The sequence below is a fragment of the Panthera pardus genome, unplaced genomic scaffold (genome assembly GCF_024362965.1).
Source record: "Panthera pardus isolate Hobbes unplaced genomic scaffold, ASM2436296v1 HiC_scaffold_11, whole genome shotgun sequence".
In the NCBI taxonomy this organism is placed as follows: domain Eukaryota; kingdom Metazoa; phylum Chordata; class Mammalia; order Carnivora; family Felidae; genus Panthera; species Panthera pardus.
The window spans coordinates 19,465,250-19,485,626 of NW_026526666.1; the positions used below are offsets into that span (position 1 = coordinate 19,465,250).

General features: G+C 35.6%; 1 pseudogene; it reads left to right on the forward strand.

Annotated features, from left to right (window-relative positions):
* Positions 1-1,130: 1,130 nt before the first annotated feature.
* The window catches only part of LOC128775926 (tigger transposable element-derived protein 1-like), a 163,829-nt pseudogene continuing 144,582 nt past the window's right edge, over positions 1,131-20,377 (forward strand).

The following is a 20,377-nucleotide window of genomic DNA, read 5'->3' on the forward strand; positions in this document are numbered from 1 at the left end:
CAACTTTGGCTCAGGTCATGATCTTGTGGTTTGTGAATTCAAGCCCCATGTTGGTTTCTGGGCTCTGTGCTGACAGCTCAGAGCCCGGAGCTTGCTTTGGATCGTGTGTGTGTGTGTGTGTGTGTGTGTGTGTGTGTGCCCCTCCCCTGCTGGCACTCTGTCTCTCCCTCTCTCTCCAAGATAAATAAACATTAAAAAATAATAGTAACAATTTTCCTTATAAACACTGCTTTAGTTTCATTCCATAAATCTTGATATGTCTTTTTTTTAATTAAGTAAATATTTTTAAAATTTCTCCTGGGACTGCTTTTTTGGCCCACACATTACATAGAAGTGTGTTAAATAATTGTTAAACATTTGGCGGGGGGGGGGGGGGGGTTCCAGGTTATTCATTTTAGCTTAATCTGTTTTTCTGTTATTTATTTTAGCTTAATCCATTGTTATCTGAGAAAGTCCTTTGTGTGATTTCTATTTCTTTAAACTTATTTTGCTTTGTGGCCCAGAATATGGTTTACCTTGGTGCATATTTCGTGTACACTTGATAAGAATTCTTGCTTTATTGCCGTTAGGCGGAGTGTTGTATAATTTTGGTCAAGTTTGTAGATAGGTTTTTCAGGTCTGCTATATCTGACCAGAGAATCAGTAAAGAGGAATATTGAAGGCTTCAGTTGTGATGGTGGATATTTCTTTGATTTTTCCTTTTTCTTCTATCAGATATTCTTCATATGTTTTGATGCTCAGCTTTTGTATGCAAATGCATTCAGGATCCTTAAATTATCTTAGAGAATTGACTACTTTTTCATAATGCAATGTCCCTCTTTATCCTTGATAATCTTCCTTGTTCTGAAGTCTGCTTCATCTTATATTAGCAGAGGTTTTCCAGCTTTTTTTTTTTTAATTAGCATGTACATGACATATTTTGAGGCATTTGAGGGATTTGGGGGCTGATCAAGGAAAAAGATATGGCCATGAGGTGGCAGATTTATTGGGTGACATTCTGACAGGTGTGTATTGTATGGGGGTAGGAAGCCCTCAACAGTAGTCTGTCCAGGGAGGCTTATGTGGGGTTGCTCCTCAGAAGGGGCAGGCCGGGGAACTCTCAGGAGAGAAGGGGCCTATGTGTCTGGATGATGGCATGTCAGAGAGCTGCAGAAGGGCAGCAGTGGCTTGGGGTCTTTATAGCCCAGGGCTTATCCTATCTACTGCTACCAGATGTTGGTGAGGTTTCATGAGTATGCAAAGAAAGCAGGCTCCAAATAGCTGAAAATCTGCTTGTTTGGGTTATTTCAGAAGCAACTTGATATGTAAATATTTTAGTTTGGCACTGGATGGCTTTTGAGCTAATGGGTTGCAGCCTGCAGTGAAGAAATAAACAACCTAGGGGCCAATATACAGAAACCATCTTTTTGCCTTATTTATCTAATAACCCATCCCTGGTCCCAAGGTGTCTTATAATCTAAAGTGTATGTTGCTTTGTAGTGCCTGAATGTGAAGCCGGTGATAAAGCATTTCTAGTATCCAGAATCCTAGAAAAGCACAAGCGAGGATTTCAAAATTCAGTCACAGCCAGTCTGTCCTTTCTGTGGGGACAGCCAGGAGAATAGATAAGAAAAGGAAGGGATTTTGATCCGTCCCATCTGTTTAGTAAGCAGAGTGATATGGGGGCCCCTTTGGTGCGTGGCCCTGGCTACTTATGAAACTTGGGGATTGTTATCTACCCATGTGAAGCAAGAAGTGTCAAAGGTGCACAAACTCCTTTTTCATGTCGTTTTTGGGCTAGATCCTTAAGGATAGCCTGGACCTCAGGATAAAAGAGAGGATATATGTTTTCTCTCTCAAGGGAGAACTAGCCTCTTGGCTTTTTTGCTTTTTCTGTTTTGATTATTCTGTGTGTGGTCACAGCAGAGAAGGTAAATGACCCCAGTACTTGGCGACACTACTCTCTTCTCCAAGGTCCTCCCCTCCACTTGTTCCTCCCCTCTGTCTCCTCTGCCCCAGGAGTTTGGACTCCATTCTCATCCCTGGGAGGTGCCCTTGCCATGTTGAGCAGGGTCTAACACAAGTCTCCCAGCTGGAGCACTCCAGCAGGATAGCCAACTCCTTAGGAGTCTGAGAAGAGGCAGGAATAGAAACATCTTTGCATTTAGTCACTTTAAATAATGCTTTCCCCGTCCAACCCAAGGGTTGGGGTCTGGAGAAGGCCCAGAATAACACTGTCTTAACAGCACATTCAAGAGAGATAGGAACAGAGTCATGCTAGCTGTTTACAGAGCCTCTCCTCCTTGAGCTTAGGAGGCCTCCGGGGCTCCTTCATCTGCCATCGGGGTCAGGATCGCCTCATCTCAGAGAACCTCAAATTGCCAGCGGGACCTCTCACTGTAGCCTGTTACAAGGTGAGTGGCAACCCGCCCTTGGTCTATACGCATGTACCCCTCTCCTTCTTCAAGTCAGCCCGTAAATCTTAGAATATGGGGTGACAGCCTGGTGCCAGTGGCTGGCATGCACAAACAGTGCAGTTTGAATCACAGAAAGCAGAGCTACGAATACTCCAGAAAAGTTAGATATTGATGAAATTTGGGTCAATGTATGAAGTAACAAAATAATGGTAGTGATTAAAATATGTATGAAGCTCTCTTTGAAGGAAGTTTGTCAGGAAGTTGTAGAAAGGTTCATTATGTTGCTAGTTGCTTAATCAGAGTTATCTGAAAAAAAATTCTTTACAATAGTAACACTGATAATTTGCATATAATTTATACCAGACTTCAAATTACATCAAATTATGTCACTTAATATTGTAAAAAAAAAACATAAATACACTCACACTGAAAAAGAACAAAAGATCATTTCCCAACACTGATTTTCCTTAATGTTGGCTTTATAGGGTTTTCTTTTTGCTTTGTTTTCTTGTATTTTTACTACATAATCATGTTATAATACGCATTCTTCATAATAAAATCCAGAGAGATGCCAGCTTATAGGCCGTATATAAAGTTAGTACTTTATAGTATAGTATACTATAGTATAGTATATAGTATACTTATATATAACAAATAGAAATACAAATATGCTTATTCTATTTGCTTTGAGTATTGTGTCAGATGAATGCACTTATCTATAAAGGTTCAGTGAATTAAATTATGTATCTTATAAATTCTCTTGAAATTAATAAATCCTTTGCAAATCTGTATCTGTAACCAAAATAACTAATACCCATATCATACTGAGTGGCAGGTCCATTCTAAGTGTTTCATCTTCACAGCAACCCTGTGATGTAGATGTCTTTTTCCTCTTGTTACACAGATGTAGAAACTGAGGCACAGAAAATTAGCATAACTTGCTCTATTAGCAAAGATCAGTGACTGTTTTGGGAGTTTTGAGAACTTGTGATCTTAATCACTCTTCTTAATTATGTCCCTATGACAAACATAATGATTGCAAAAATTTGTATCATTATCAACAGATTTATATAATACTTTCACAGAAATGATCTCTTTTAATTCTTACCATTACATTATTTACTTTAAAATCAAAATGCATTTTGAGTACATGTTACTGCTACTCAAGGTGCTATTACCTGAGTATTAAAACCCAGTGATAACTACATATTCTTACAAATCTTTTTTTTTTTTTAATTTTTTTTAACGTTTATTTATTTTTGAGACAGAGAGAGACAGAGCATGAACGGGGGAGGGCCAGAGAGAGAGGGAGACACAGAATCGGAAGCAGGCTCCAGGCACTGAGCCATCAACCCAGAGCCGGACGCGGGGCTCAAACTCACGGACCGAAAGATCGTGACCTGAGCTGAAGTCGGACGCTTAACCGACTGAGCCACCCAGGCGCCCCATTCTTACAAATCTTTGAGGTATTTACAATATTGTAAATCATATTCAAAATATCTGAAGTCAAAAAGCATTTTCCTCACTTTACAGATAAAAAGCCTGAGTCTTAGAATGTTTAGGAAAATTTTCTAAAAGCGTGCAGCTACTAAGTGGCATTGCTGAGACATGAACTCAGTATTTTGAATCTGGCTTCAGTCTTTCTACTACATGCCAAAAGGTCACAGGTTTCTATCCTTAAAAAAAAAAAAACAACTCCACTGAGATTGCCATTCAACCATCATTGCTCTCTGAACTTCTTCAGAGGAAAACATAACTGGTATTATAGGATGTAAATTCCAAGAATAATCATTGCCTTTTAACTATTTTATCCTTTCCCTTCACTATGAAATTGTAGTAGAGAAAATATTATGCATCTATCAAAAAAAGTTAATACCTCTACGTATCCTCCTTTTTAAATGTTTACTTATTTTTGAGAGAGAGAGAGAAAAACAGAATGGAAGTGGGAGGGGGGGCAGAGAGAGAGTGAGACAGAGGATCCAAAGCAGGCTCTGCGCTGACAGCAGTGAGCTAGATGTGAGGTTCGAACTCATGAATCATGAGATCACTACCTGAGCCAAAGTCAGATGCTTAACTGACTGATCCACCCAGGCACCCCAATACCTCCTTACTCTTATTCCACTTACATTTTGAGGTAATACTGATGCATTCTCCAGGTGCAAATATCATATTATAGACTTCTTTTGATACTTACTGTTAAACACTGATTTACCCTTGAAGGTAAATCCTTGAGAAGTTGTCAGTGATTTGTGGTTTTTAATGTTATCACATTTATACAAAGTATTTGTATATTGAACATTTTAGGATTCACCTTAAACTTCATGGTTTCATTTATGTATTTCTAAAAATTATGTGCCACTCAGAGCATGTGAAAGAATGATTAAACATCAATTTGAGCCTGCTCTAGCAAGCAGTTGAGGCTCCCAGTGCAGTGTGCAGCCATGTGTGACTATGACTTCTGGTTTTGAGCTCCCAGAGAACACTGGATGATTGAATTTGTGTTTATCAGATTGAAGTTTGAAAAATTTAGTGCTATTAGATTGTTCTTTTTTTCAAAAAATACATGTATGTATGTGTGTATATATATATATATATATATATATATATATATATATATATATATATTAAGACTATGATGAAACCATTAAAAAGTAGATCTAGATTGAAAACTTACTGTTTATGGTTATGAAGCTTCTGGTTTTAAAAAATGAAATAAATAATTGTCTTGAAATATATGAAAGTTTTACATATAGAATATGTATATGTGTGCTAATTTTCTTAAAAATACATAAATTCCTGTGTTGCTTCATCTTGCATATGTAGAGATGAAATAAACTCAAGGAAAATCCCTGTAATTTGGAGCTTTGTAGATAAGCAAAAACTAGATTTCTGATTACATTAGTTTTTTAAGTTTACTTGTTTATTTTTGAGAGAGAGACAGACAGACAGAAAGAGAGAGAGAGGCAGAGAGAGTGAGAAAGAAGAAAAGAGAATCTTAAGCAAGCTCCATATTGTCAGCGCAGAGCCCAATGTGGGGCTCAATCTTACAAACCATGAGATCATGACCTAAGCAGAAATCAAGAGTCTGATGCTGACCTGAATGCGCTACCCAGGTGCCCCAATTCCTGATTAACATTCTAATAAAACATAACATAGTTTTAAGAATATGAATTCAGGAGATGAACTACCCAATTGCTAAACCCTGCTTAGCCCCCTGTTAAATATGTGATTTGCATAATACTCTCAATGCCATGTTTCTTTCTTCTTAAAATGGAAGGAATAAAAGTATCTACCTTGTATGTTTCTTTTTTTTAATAAAGATAAATGAAAATATATAAAAAATACTTGGAACATTTCCTGGTATACAATTAACACTATATAATTATTTGCTTTTTTAACTCTCTTTCAATCTGTGGTTTAAGTCACAAATTCTACTCTAAATTTCTATACCTCACAAGTATATTAGAAACAAAGGAAAATATGTGATTTTTAAAATCAAGAACAAGTCAAAAGTATACACTACCACTTCTATTCAACATTGTACAATAGGTACTACCCAGCAGAGTAAGAAAAATTAAAAAAGAAATTAAAATGCATAAGGATTGGAAAGAAACAACTGTATAGTTATTTGCAGGTGATATGGATTTAAAGTCAATACTGCATATTCAACTTCATTTATATGTACCATCATAAACAGAAATTTAAATATATTTTTAAAATATCATTTATAATGAATTACAAAAACTGATCAGGAATAAAAGTAACATATTTTCAAGACCTATATGTACATAACTTAAAAAATTACTGAAAGGGGTGCCTGGTTGGCTCAACCGGTTAGTCATCCACCTTCTGGTTTCCACTCTGGTCATGATCTCATGGTTCGTGGGTTCGAGCCCCACATTGAGCACTATGCTGCCAGCACAGAGCACACTTGAGATTTTCTATCTCCCTCTCTTTCTGCCTCTCCTCTCTTGAGCTCTCTCTCTCTCAAAATAAATAAATAAAAATTTAAAAAATATTGAAAGACTTTTATAAAACATAAATATTCATGGATATGAAGAGTAAATATTGACAAGATGTCAATTCTCTTCCAATGTAGTTTAGGATGAGGACATTTCCAAACAAAATCAAAAAGGATTTTGTGAGGAAGTTTTCAACTTGATTTTAATGTTTTTATATAGTGGAAAAGGCCTCAAAATAGCCAATACTTCCTGAAGGGAAAAGATTACATACTGGTGCCTGTACTACTAAAATTCAATATATTTTATATTTTATTTTGTTTATTTACTTATTTAGAGAAAGAGAGAGAGAGAGAGAGAGAGAGAGAGAGAGAGAATGAGCACATGCACGTGCATGCATGTGTGTGAGTGTAAGCGGGGGAGGGGCAGAGAGAAAGGGAGAGAGAGAATCCCAAGCAGGCTCCATGCTCAGCTCAGCACAGAGCCTGATGCAGGGCTTGATTTCACACCGTGAGATCATGACCTGAATGGATATCAAGAGTCAGCCACTTAACCATCTGAGCCCCCCACGTGCCCCTCAATTTATTTTAAAGTTTTACTAATCACTACAGAGAATCAAAAGTATTTTGATTTTGCATGGGAAGAACAGGAGTATAATTCACTTTTTTGCCCTGGGACTATATTCAGCTGTCAGGTTCTGCATCCCACTGGTACACTCTAGGAATGGCATTATGTTAGTTGAATTTGGTGAACAGAAGTTGGTAGATAACTTAGACCTCTATAAGTGTGCCAAATAATGGACTGTTTAAATTTTTTAGGGGTCTATGTCCAGGAGTATATGGTAGAAAAAAAGTGACCATGAATTGCACTGCCTATCATTAAAAAACTTCCAGTTTGTTTCTTTAGATTTTGGAGGCAACATATACCAAACTAGGGGATACTGTTCCAACCTACCAATCTCATGACTAATAATTCTCAAGTTGGACACAGAGAAAAAGAAAACATTGCAACAGGTTCAGGTTGCAATGCAAGATGCCTCTATCATTGCCATATATCCCAGGAAACCAGTGCTGTTAGAGATACCACATTTGCATAAGGATGCTGTGTGGAGTGTCTGGTAAACCCAACAGCAGATTTCCAGGAAAGTTACAGGGAAAGGCAATGCCATTTGTGACAAAAAAACAAATAAAACAAAAAAAACACATTCTCTTTTTGTAAAATAACTCACAGTGTTCTGGGTTCCTCTCCATTGGACCTACATTCTCCATTTTGAGTTGGATATTATTAGATTCACTGAATGTAAAGCCACAAGAACAAAAAAGCAAGCCCTTGTACAATGGAAATAGAATAATGAGATTGGATTTGATCAGATCCAGAAGGCATAAGTAGAACTACACAATTAGATGGCCCAGACTTTCATAACGCTTAATCATATAATACTAAAGTGCATGTGTATCTCCAGAAAGCTTGTGTATCTACACACACACACACACACACACACACACACACACACAAGGGAGAGTGTGTCCTTAGAAGCTTTTTAATGGACCTGATCCAATATATGAAATTGTAATTCAGGAACAGGAAATTAAGAGTTGTAGATATCTTATTAACTTCTTTTTGTAAAATATGTTTATATTTCTTTAGATACACAGCCCACATGCAGTCTGAAGTCTATGTAATAATTAATTTCAAAGATTATTAACAAATATTTGTGATCGATCTAGTACAAATTTTGTCCAACTTAAAATCAGATATATTCTTAGCACTGCTTTAGTTTATTCTTTATTATGTCTTGGTTGTTTGTTCATTGTCCTGAGGCATATTTAAGGTCTAAAGATTAATCTCACAAGTGGGTTACCACTAAAAATGATTATTAGCATTTTATAGTTATTGTTTTCTTATATTAAAAAATATTACTATGGAACTTGAATTTTAGCCTATATATCTTTTTGTATTTTCTATGTGAGGTCACATACCCAGGAAGTTCCATTGTCCCAAACGATAAAATAAAAACAACATGTAGAAAGAAACAAAAACATCTCTTAATAGCCTCATATTACAATGTGCAAATAGAGCTAATATATTTTACTATATGAGAATTAGTCATAGGTCATAAATCTAATGAGTTTGTGTATTTTCAAGTTCTGTCACCCAGAAATTCAGAGTCAATTAGAAATAGGTTGAAGGGAGCGCATTGGCGGGATAGCGAGCACATGGTGGGAAGCAGGTACATTGGCAAGAAAGAAGAGGTGGGCAACAGCAAAAAGATCAAGGGATGAAAAAGGATGCAAAACAAATGATAATTATATGGCTTTCAGTATTTCTGCAGTTATGTAATGAAAGGCAAATGATTATCTAAACCTCTCTGAGGATTGCATCATGGCAACCCACAGTTTTACAGAATCCTGAAATCCTCAATTTCAAATCCTTAACATCTCAGCTCCATAATCAAACTGAATAATGTCCTTTGAAATATACTTCATAGTGAAATGATTACATATTTATTCTGAAATAAGTAAATGTAAAAACAATTTTTTCTTCATAATTTGCACACACAAAAATAAACATGCCTCTAATGCATAATATGTAATGTTCAATTTGACATTCTAATACATGAGAAAGTGGAAAGGAATCTCATTTATTTAGCATCATGGTAGAATTATAAATTCTGCATAACTTTACAGATAAAATAATTTATTCTTTTCAAGTGCAAAATAATCTAACTATTCCCATTTTAAGTACTATTTAATTTTTTTCTCAGATATTTCAATACCTATTTTAAAAAGTATGTTAAACATAGTTTAAGATTTTCCATTTTTTTTTGAAACATCTTTTTTTTAATAACCTTCATTCTCATTGCCATAATTTAATTTAGAACTAAATGATTAACTGCAACATCATGTATAATTTTCCTTATTCATCTCCCTGTGTCCGCCTTCCCTCTTCTCAAAGTCATTTAGCATATGTGACACATTAAATTTTGTATTTAATTCAATGACATTTTGTATTGCTTACAGTATCTTATGCATATTAATTTTGACTCTCCAACATACAACTACACCACATACCATTTAAAAGCAAAGGTAATAGTTTTCATTATTTTTAATGTCTATTTATTTTTGTAAAGAGAGAGAGAGACAGAGACAGAGTGTGAGCAGGGGATGGTCAGAGAGAGAGATGGAGACACAGAATCCGAAGCAGGCTCCAGGCTCCGAGCTGCCGAGCTGTCAGCACAGAGCCCAACACAGGGCTGGAACCCACGGACCGCGAGATCATGGCCTGAGCTGAAGTTGGATGCTTAACAGACTGAGCCACCCAGGTGCCCCAATAGTTTTCATTATTTAATCAATACTCTATTTTTTTAAAATCCTAGAACGATATTGAAAATATAATATCTTCTGAATAAGTAACTATTTTTATGTTTAAATTCAACTACAGTCATTTGAAAAATGATATCTTACACAGCTTCATATAAGTAGTTTCAAACTTTCTAAAGCCACAAAACTATTTGATAAAATGGAACTTATATTTAAGCAAGAAAAATACAAAGTAACTGCTCTCATTGAAATGGGTTGGGGTAGCAGTGCCCACCAATTTCCATTGCTTTCAGAAAGATGGCCTCTGGTGTATGTGAGTTTTCAAATGTCTTTTGTATAGGGGTGCCTGGGTGGTTCAGTCGCTTAAGTGTCCAACTTTGGCTCAGTTTCGAGCCTTGCATCCGGCTCTGTGCTGACAGCTTAGAGTCTCCCTCTCTGCCCCTCCTCCACTCACTCTCTCTCTGTCTCAAAAATAAATAAACATTAAAATTTTTTAAAAAAATAAAATGTCTTTTCTATAATATTTAGTCTCACTAAATTCTAGTATTGACTGATCAACTACAGAATATAAAAATGTCAAAAACATAAAAATACTTTGATAATTTACCACTTATATAAGCCTAGTGTTCCAACTAAGTTCAAAGATGTGTTTGGGGTAGGTTGGGGGACCAGAAATAACATGGTCATCCATTCAGCCACACTTGTTAAGCACCTTTGATATGCTGTTATGGGCACTGGGGGTAAATAGTAAAAAGAACAAAATTTGCAGATGGGTCCCTACTCTTACATATCTTCCATTTTGGTGGGAAAAACAAATACAAAACCCCCATGATGTCAGGTGTGGTGAGGGCTTATGAAGAAAAAAAATGAAGCAAGGTAAGATTGAGAGAGATGGAGAAGACGAAGCTATTGCTCTATTTAATACAACAAAGCACAGTTTCTCTGTAAAAGTGAATTTTGATCAGAAATCTGAAGGTGATGAGGTGATATGTAGTCTGTTCATTTCAGACGCTGGTTTATACCTTTGTGGTTGAGCAACAATGTCTGCTATTATAGGTTTAGTGGAGGCTTTTTTATTATAATCAGAGCTTTGATGCTTCTAAGATTCTCAATTCTAGTCTGATGTCTAAGTTCAAATGGGAGAATACTCAGGACTCATGAATATCCACTTATCTTGTTTTGGAAATATATGACAGAGTTATTTATATCTAAAGCACAGTGTTTCTTACAGAGAGGAGACTCCATCCTAAAGCTGCAGGATTGAAATTTAATCATTTAATTTAATCATTTCTGCATAGAATTGCAACATTGAATAATAAAATAATATTAACTATGTGTGATGAGTATATATCAAAACTTTTTCTTTGTTATTAAGTTAGAGTCAGAACGTAAGTTTTTTGTTATATGTAATTGATAACTTCCTATCAAGGGTGCCAAAATGATTCATTGTCATCACGGGATACAGTTTTGAAAAAGTTAAGCATTATCTGTTTGAAGTCTGGCTTAAATGTAGTTAACAGTGGATCATATCATAAATACTCATTCTCTAAGCAACTCAAAGCCTTTCAGAGATGTTTGTCATTTCAATACAACTTTGAAGGGAAATTTAAGAGACGACTACCACTGTTTTTCTCCCAGGGACTAAGAATAAGGCACAGATGAGCTGCACTGCCCCAGGTCAGTCAACCTTTTAACACAACTGAGAATAGAACTGAGCCTACTGAATTTTTCCAAGGAGCTAGTTTCAAAATCTTGCTTCACTGTTAGAAGACTGTGCTTTTTGTCATTACCAGAGGCAGAAAGGTAAAAATAAAAAATTGCCTATGTCAAAATCGTGCCACCTTTGGAAAGGTTAGCTTTCTCATGGTTCACAAGTAGGCTTTTTTTTCTTTTTTTGAATACAGGAATCCAAAAACTATAATAAAGTTTTGGGAAACCACCGAACTTGATTCTTCTTTTTATTGCTAATGTATCAACGTCAATATTTTCTATAAAGTATACACATGACTCTGGACATTGTTAATAAAACAAACAAATAAACATTTGCTAATCCAATTGGTAAGTAGTCATTAGTTTAACAAATGTTATTGAGATCTAGTCAGGAGGAGTGGGATATGTATCAAGAGTGGTAATGATTATTATAAAATATTTTGCCCCTTGTTCTGCAGGAAAGGAACTTCTAGCATCATCGACGTGATCACTGCATCTATTACAGCCCATTATTAATGGCATATTATATCATATACAAAGTATTATGCTACTTCACTAGAGTGAAAATCATTCACCAATTGGGTTTCACAAAGGTTTCATGAAAGGCCATTGAAACTTGGATTTTGATGGCTGGGTATTAGAGACGGTAGAAACCACAAGAGAAAAAGCACAGTGTGTAGTCACCCCATGGATATGGGCTGAACCCTAACATAGCATTATGTGAGAGGGACTCTAGGTGTTACTGGAAGTCTTTCTTCTCTGGATTTGGTCTGTTAACTGGCTCCGCTGTCTCCTGGAGAACCTGCACTCTGTGGCTAGAGTGCTCATTGAGCTGTGTAGCTGTCTGTTAGTAAGCCTGAATTTTGACCTGTGTTCCCTTGTGCGCTGTGTGCTGCCTCTCATGAACTGTTACAAATTTAACTGACCAAAGTCAGAAATTTTGATGACAGGAATATGGGCTTGGAGCCCTTCTTACCGTGGCCATGGGTTGCTTGTCTCTACCAGTGGTTGTGTGTCTCAAACTGAACTGTGTGTCTCAATTCCGGCCAAAGGAATGACTGACACTAGGCTTAGGGAAATGACTCTTATCTTGTGATTAGTGGTTATACATCCCATCTGGGCATTGGGCCCGTAATGGACTGTGACTGAGGTTCTCCCAGTCAGATGCTTTCAATAGGGACCAATAGAGCAGTAAGAGCTGAGGATTATTCACTCAGTGCCCAGTGGAGTTAAGAGTCCAGTGGTGCCAGCAGTAGTGGGAGTTCAATGTGCCCGGGCTACTGGCAGCACTCTGTGAATGACAAGGACATGACATAGGATGTGTTATTTGCTAGTTGCAGCTCTTTTTCATGGTTATTGGACTTCCTAGATATCCTTCCAAAGGACTTTCACTGTAGTCAGAGTCTCTTTGTTTTCAACGAAGCACATTAACTGGCATGCCTTTGATGATAGTCAAATTGCTGTCATTATAGCATAGCTACAAGAGTGAAGTTACAAGGAGACTTTAATTCACCCAACAAAAATATATAAGTAGCTTCTCTGAACTAATCACTATAACTGAGCAAAACCAGGTATCATCTCTGCCCTCTTTAATCAAATGTTACACATATACATTTAAAATTGCAGCTATAATAAATTTTTTCAAGAAGAGGTACATTATACATGATTATTTAAAGCAGGAGGATTTGACCTGATCAAGGATGCTAAAGCAGATTTTCCTGAGGTTTTGACAAGTGATTTGAAATTAATGGTTGAATGGTTAACCAAAAAAAGGCAGGAAGTATTAGGCAAAAGTATTTCATGATCTGGGTACTGCTACTTCAAATTCCTTAAAGTGGGAAGAAGGATGGGGAAGGTCATTTAAAAATTGGGGGAAAATTCAACATAGTTAGATTATAGATAATTATAGAGTGAGTCTAGATAAATAGTGTGCAGAATAATCAGGAGCCATTGGGTTTGGTGCAGAATTTTTTAGTCAAAGTAATCACTTTCATTTAGTGGAAGGTGAAAGCCTAAAAGCAGAAAGAAAGCCAATGAAATATTTAAATTCTGTCTGTGAATGGCTTAAGTTTTTTTTTATTGTATTTTAAATATCTAAATTTGTGTCCAATGCGAATAATTAACTAGATGGGAGTAAAGTAGATTTATATAGAGCACTTTAGATATAGTGAAATCTAACAGAAACTTGTTACAAATGTGATAGAAATGTTATATAGCCAGGCTGTTCACTTGAAATGTGACTGAAAATTTTTTAAGCTTTATTTACTTTGAGAAAGACAGAGAGAATGTGAGCGAAGGAGGGGCAGAGAGAGAGAGGGAGTATCTCAGGCAGGCTCTGCTCTGTCAGCACAGAGTCTGACATCAGGTTCGAACTCACAGAACTGTCAGATCATGATCTGAGCCAACAACAAAAGTTGGACACGTACCTGACTGAGCCATCCAGGCACCCTGAAAAGTGATTGAATTTCAAATTTTAGCTAATTTAAATTTAAACTTAAATAGCTATGTGTGACTAGTGGCTACCATATTGAACAGTGTAAAAAAGCTATTGCAATAATTCAAGCAGGAGATGAGAGCAGGTCAGATTACACTTGTGACAGTGGGGATGGAAAGAAACAGAAAGATTAGAAAATTTATGAGATAAAATTTCAGAGATTTTGGCTATGGCTTAAATATGAAGATGAAAGAATGGGAAGAATCAGGATGACTTGGTTTCTTGCTTCTGTAGTTGGATTCACAGTGACATCATTCACTGAAGGGAGAAACATGGAAAATGGCACCTCGTGGTCATGAGGACCATGATTTCAATAATGGGCTTTTTATGTTTCAGGTTTCTTGGAGATATTCAAAGAAGGTATCAAGGAAGCACTAATGTGGGGTCAGAAGAGAGCTCTGGGTTAAAGATCTAATTTTAGAAATATAATTTTATGAATTGTACAAGGCATGGGTGTGTGTGAGACAGCTTAGGGAAAGAATCTGAATGAAAAAAGGAGGATAAAATGCACTTTAAGAAACTCCAACTATTAATAGATGAGTACAGAAAAATGAATGATCCCATGATGAGGACTAGGAGAACATCATGCCATTATTTTTCTCTTTGTGACTCAAATTGGTTTATAATACAAATGTCTTGAAGATATTTGATAAAAATCAATTATCATTTAATCACTATGAAAAATGATATTCTTTTTCATTTAAAATATTGGTGGTTCTATAGAGGATATAATTTTTATGTTTCTGTATGGTTAGGGCTTTATAAGTAAATTTTATTGGAAGTTGGGGTTAATAAACAAGGCTTGGAGGGCATCTGGGTGGCTCAGTCGGTTAAGCGCCTGACTTTGGCTCAGGTCATGATCTCAAGGTTCAGGAGTCTGAGCCCTGTGTTGGGATTCTCTCTTGGGATTCTATCTTTCCCTCTCTCTCTCTGCCCCTCCCCCCTTCTCTCAAAACAAATAAATAAACTTAAAAAAAAAATAAACAAGGCTTGGAAATTAAAAGATGATTCTATAGGTTTTGAGAACTCTGGGAGTTTTGTCTCAACGTAGAACATGCTTATATTCAAAAGGGAATAAAACCAAGAACCATAAAAATACTGCAACGTGTGTGAGCCCAGAGATTCTTGTCTTATCTCGCCCTTGTAGACATTTATTTATCTTTCAGTGAGTAAGGACCCAGGATTCTTTTCCTTCTCTTCCCAAGGATAATTTGTTTACAATAGGGAGATCTCTCTCTCTCTCTCTCTCTCTCTCTCTCTCTCAAGAGTAGAGGTGCAACATGTATAAGCTGCCATATTCATATTTGGAAGTTCATCTACTGTGATGCAGACCCTGTTGTATGCATGGAGATGTCCATCTGGCTGTCATGGGTAGAATCAGAGGAAGGGAAGATAAAGGCAAGGGCAACCAATGCAATTATTGCTGTAGGAAATAATTTTCCTTGATCAAGAAATGTCATGTTTACTTTTAAGAATATATGAACATACATATTAAAGTTTAGCTATTTCACTAATACTTGTTACTCTTTTGGCAGTTCTTCAATATAAGTAGGTGCTCCCTGTTTGGAAATAAGTAGAAATAGAAATGATCGTTAGGGGGCACCTGGGTGGCTCAGTCGGTTGAGCGTCCGACTTCCGCTCACGTCATGATCTCACGGTCCATGACTTTGAGCCCTGCGTCAGGCTCTGTGCTGGCAGCTCAGGGCCTGGAGCCTGCTTCAGATTCTGTGTCTCCCTCTCTCTCTGACCCTCCCCCATTCATGCTCTGTCTCTCTCTGTCTCAAAAATAAATAAACATTAAAAAAAAAAAAGAAATGATCGTTAGAAAGATGACATGTGAAAAAAACATGTCTATCTATATAATCTTACACTACTTTGAGCTACCACGATATATTCTCCATATTTAATGGTGCTTACCTTATTTTCCTTGATATTATTCTAATTTGCATATCTAGTAGTATCTATTAAAATTATAAGCTATCTGAAGACTGGAGTTACATCACATTTATTTTTGCTTTTATTTGTGTATTGGTTTTTATTTATTTTTTTCTTTTTATTATCTTTTTTAATATATGAAATTTATTGTCAAATTGTTTCCCATACAATACCCAGTGCTCATCCCAAAATATGTGTATTGTTTTGTATCAATGAATATTTGTATGGTCTAAATTGAATTGGCCAGGTTTGAAACCCTATACATATAGCCCTAAAGTTCATGAAAAAAGCCTCACCTCACTTTCCCTCACCCAATTTTCCCATAGCTCTATATTATCTGTGTGAATCTACTCAAACCATTACTTTGGGAATATTTAGCAGATAATTCTATTTCATGTTTTATGAATAGGGCTTGGATTTGTTGAATAAATTACTATTTGGACAAAGATCATCACCAAAAAAAAAAAACCCTCTAAATTATTACATTAGTCATATGTATCATTCCATGAATATTTAAGACTTCTGAGAAACAGTTTTATTGTGTCTTTCCCAAAAGATAAGTAACTTCGTCTTATAAGGAAATTGCTTTCTACAGAAAAGAGGAAAGAATATTCATAGTGTTTTTTTTTTTTCTTTCTTTCTGGGAATCTTAGTTTTTATGTTTTCCATAATACTTTAGTTGGAGAGATGTAGGTATATTCATTGGAAGAACTTGTTTCTTTTGGTTTATAATTTCCTTAGGTGGATTCTTTTCACTGATGACTCTTCCAGAGCAATTCTATCTACATAAAATTGAATCTAGATTTTGGCCGCTCCATTGACTCCTTGCGGTAGCATCGAAGAAAATCTTGTGATTGAGTCTATCTAAAATTTGCTGGGATTGCTAAAATTGGCTGGGATAAGCCACATATAATGTGACTACATGAAAGTAGTATCAATGAGAGGACACTGTAGCTTTCTTAAGCTTAGAGTTAAATGTCAGGGGCTGTGAAAAAGGAAGTGAGTTAATGGTCCCAATATAAATACCAAGAATAGGAATAAGAGACAGTAATAGAGGTTACTAATAGAAATACTTGCTCTATAACTTCCTTTATATCCTTCAAATTATTTTAGAAATCTTAACACTTTGCTTCTTTGATTGAAAGAGTCCTAACTTCAGACTCAGGTTACTGATAACATGTATTTCCCAATCCAAGTTAAATATACCTTTACTGCCAATATTAAACATTACATACTGAGACAAATGGTTCAAACTGTGACACGATCTCAGTATTTTAATGTCTCTTCAGAAACGAGTAAACAGACATAAAATATCTACTCACGCTCTTTCTGCATAGATTCTGTATCTATAGGACAGTTTAGGACTACACACGGATTCACTGAATGGTAAGTTATCTATAAAATCTTTCAGAAAAATTTTAAACATTGAAGAGAAATGACTCATAAATTAAATAAACATCATTATCTTCTATATGCCAGATACTGAGCTTACTTTTAAATTGGAAGAAAAATATAACAAAGAAATGTATAATGTGCCAGTTTAAAGTATTATGGAGAAAAATAAAGCAAGGAAGGATGAGGGATAGGTTGCTTGTGAGAAGGGGTATAATTTTAGATAATGTGGACAGGAAAGGCCTCATTGGCAAGGTTCCATTTTCAAAGCAATTTAATTGGACTAAGGGAATAAAAACATTGGAGGAACAGCAAGTAAAATGGCCCTGCCGACTGAATGTGATTGATTTACTACACAAACAGCATGAGAGTCAGTATGATTATGTGAGACCAAGAGGAGGATGAGAGATCAGGTCAGAGATTACATTAATTATATAATATATATATATATATGTATATATATATGTATGTATGTATATATGTGTGTATGTATGTACATATATGTATGTATACATACATATATATGTATGTATATGTATGTGTATATATATGTATATATATGTATATATATGTATATATGTGTATATATGTGTATGTATATATATATACATATATGTATATATGCATGTATATATGTATGTATGTATATGTATGTATATGTATGTATTAATTATATTTTATATATATGTATGTATATATATGTATGTATATATGTATGTATGTGTGTGTGTATATATATATATATATATATATATATATATATATATATATAGTGCTAATTACACAAAACATTTTTGGCTATGTTAAACATTTAGGATTTACCCTATGTGAGATTGGGTCCATTGGAGGGGTGTTGAAGTGAGGAAAAATACTTTCTTACATTTTAATAAGATCCCTCAGCTTCGTGGAGAACACACTGTAAAAGGACAAGTATAAGAGAAGAACTTCTCCATGGAAGAGATGATAATGGTATGGATAAGATGGTAGCAGTGAGGTGGTGAGAGACAGTTAAGCTTTGGTTTTATTTTAAAAGAAGACACTGTTACACCACTGACAGATAAGACATGGGGTTTAATAGGAAGAGGCGTGCTTTAAATTACATAGAAAGAGAAGAATATAGGAGGTGAAGATTTGGGGGAAAATCATTCAGTATGAGGATATGTTAAATTTGAGGGGATCTAGACTTCACAAAGAAGACATTATGTAGGCAGCTAGACAGTCAAGTGCAGACTTCACATGAGAGATTAGAGACAGAGATAAAAGTTGGGGCTCATTACTTGTAGTTAATAGAGAAATCTCATGAGTTAAAGTGATACCATCTGGGGAGTGAAAATAGAGGGAAAAGAGGACTAAAGACAGAGCCCTGGGTCACTCCAATATTCAGAAGCCAGAAAGCTGATAGATAACCAGCAAAAAAAATGATTGATAAAGATTATCTGGTTACGGAAGAGTAACTTTCAAGGGGGAAGTCATTAACTCTGTCAAATGCTTCTGAAAATTCAAATCAGAAAAAGAATATTTTTGACTGTAAATTTTAACAATGTGTAGGACATTAAAGGAGGCATTCTTCCATGTGTTTGAAATGAAGTTAATTACATGTTTGTGGCTTTGGTACAATTCCATTGTAATATCTGGAGCAGCAGCTCATGGGGAAATTTTAGACAATTAAATCCCGGAGTAAAAATAAATAACTCTGTCTTGCTTGTAAGTACAAACATAATCCAGCAAATGGTGGGTTATACAAAAACTGTAACAAAGCCAAATGTGTGGAGGAAACCTGAAAGAAATGCAGTTCTACATAAGAAAAGAGAAAGAATTTGCTTTTAGAAAATATTTATGTCTATTTTTGCCTTTTTGTGTTTCATTTATACATACAGAGAACAGGGTGATGGAAGAAAGGGGGGAAGGTTGATGGAAGGATAAAGCTGAGTGACTGAATAAATTCTTTTACACCAAAGATAGTTAGTACTGAATTTTACATTTGTAACTTGTAAACCCTTTTATCACCCCAATCTTTCTGTAGAATCTGCTATATCTAGCAGATATAGCAGATTGTGTGAGAATTTTGTTTTTCTTTCAATGGAAGGAATGGAGCTGAGTTGCAAACTGATATCAATTTCTGGACATAGAAAAAGGTAGCAAATGGAAGATACAGTTCTCAGAGCAGAGAGTAAAAATTCAGTGGGAAAGCACTGGTAACAGATGTAATCATGTGGATAACAGCAGAGTCACAGGAATAAATAAAGGAACATCACTAGACTGACCAGAATATGACATGGAGTTTCAAAGCAAACTGATCTCAGTGTGTTAAAGACCTTGTGACCCAAGCTGTCTGCTCAATAATAGAAGATGTTAATACAAACAGATACACTTTTCAAAGAGAAAATCAATATACCACTTTCATAAATAGATTTTGCTTGGTTAATTATTAACTTTCTCCAAGGAGTGAATTGTTTTTAGAAGTATGAATAATGATATGAAATAAAAGTGGGGGAAATGATTTAGGTACACCTTAAATACACCATTGTTATTTAGGGTAGGATTAAGCCAGATAGCCCAGAGACATAGGGGCAAGACTTTTTAAAAAATGCAAGAAACTCATGTTTCTATGTTCATGAATACCATCCATCTTATTTTATTTATTTTTTTATTTTTTTAAGTAAGCTGTATGCCCAACATAGGGCCTGAACTCACAACTCTTGAGATCAAGACTCACATGCTTTAACCTACTGAGCCAGTCAGGTGCCCCCAGGGTCAAGATTTAAAAGTATAATTAAGGAATAAAGTCATCTTTTTGTTAAATTTAACACTCTCTATATTCCAGTATCTTTAGGTTTGCAAATGCACTCTAAAAAAATTCTGGATTTTGTCACACAGCACACAGCTTAGGGAAATGCCTTTATAAGAACTAGGGGTGTAGGCAGGCAGAGGTTTTGGGAAGGTTTGATTCTCAGAGGTTTGGAATCATGAATTCTTAAGAATTTGCTTTCTATTTAAAATACAAACATTCCTTCTTGCTTCCAAATCTAGTGTTAGGGGGATGTGGATTCTTACCTACAACCAAGCCCTCAGTTAGGTGCTCATTTTAATCTGTTACTACTTTATTTTCCTTTATCTAAAAGTTTTCAATGATATTGCTGGTATCTGTAGATTTTAAATGTGTTCATCTCT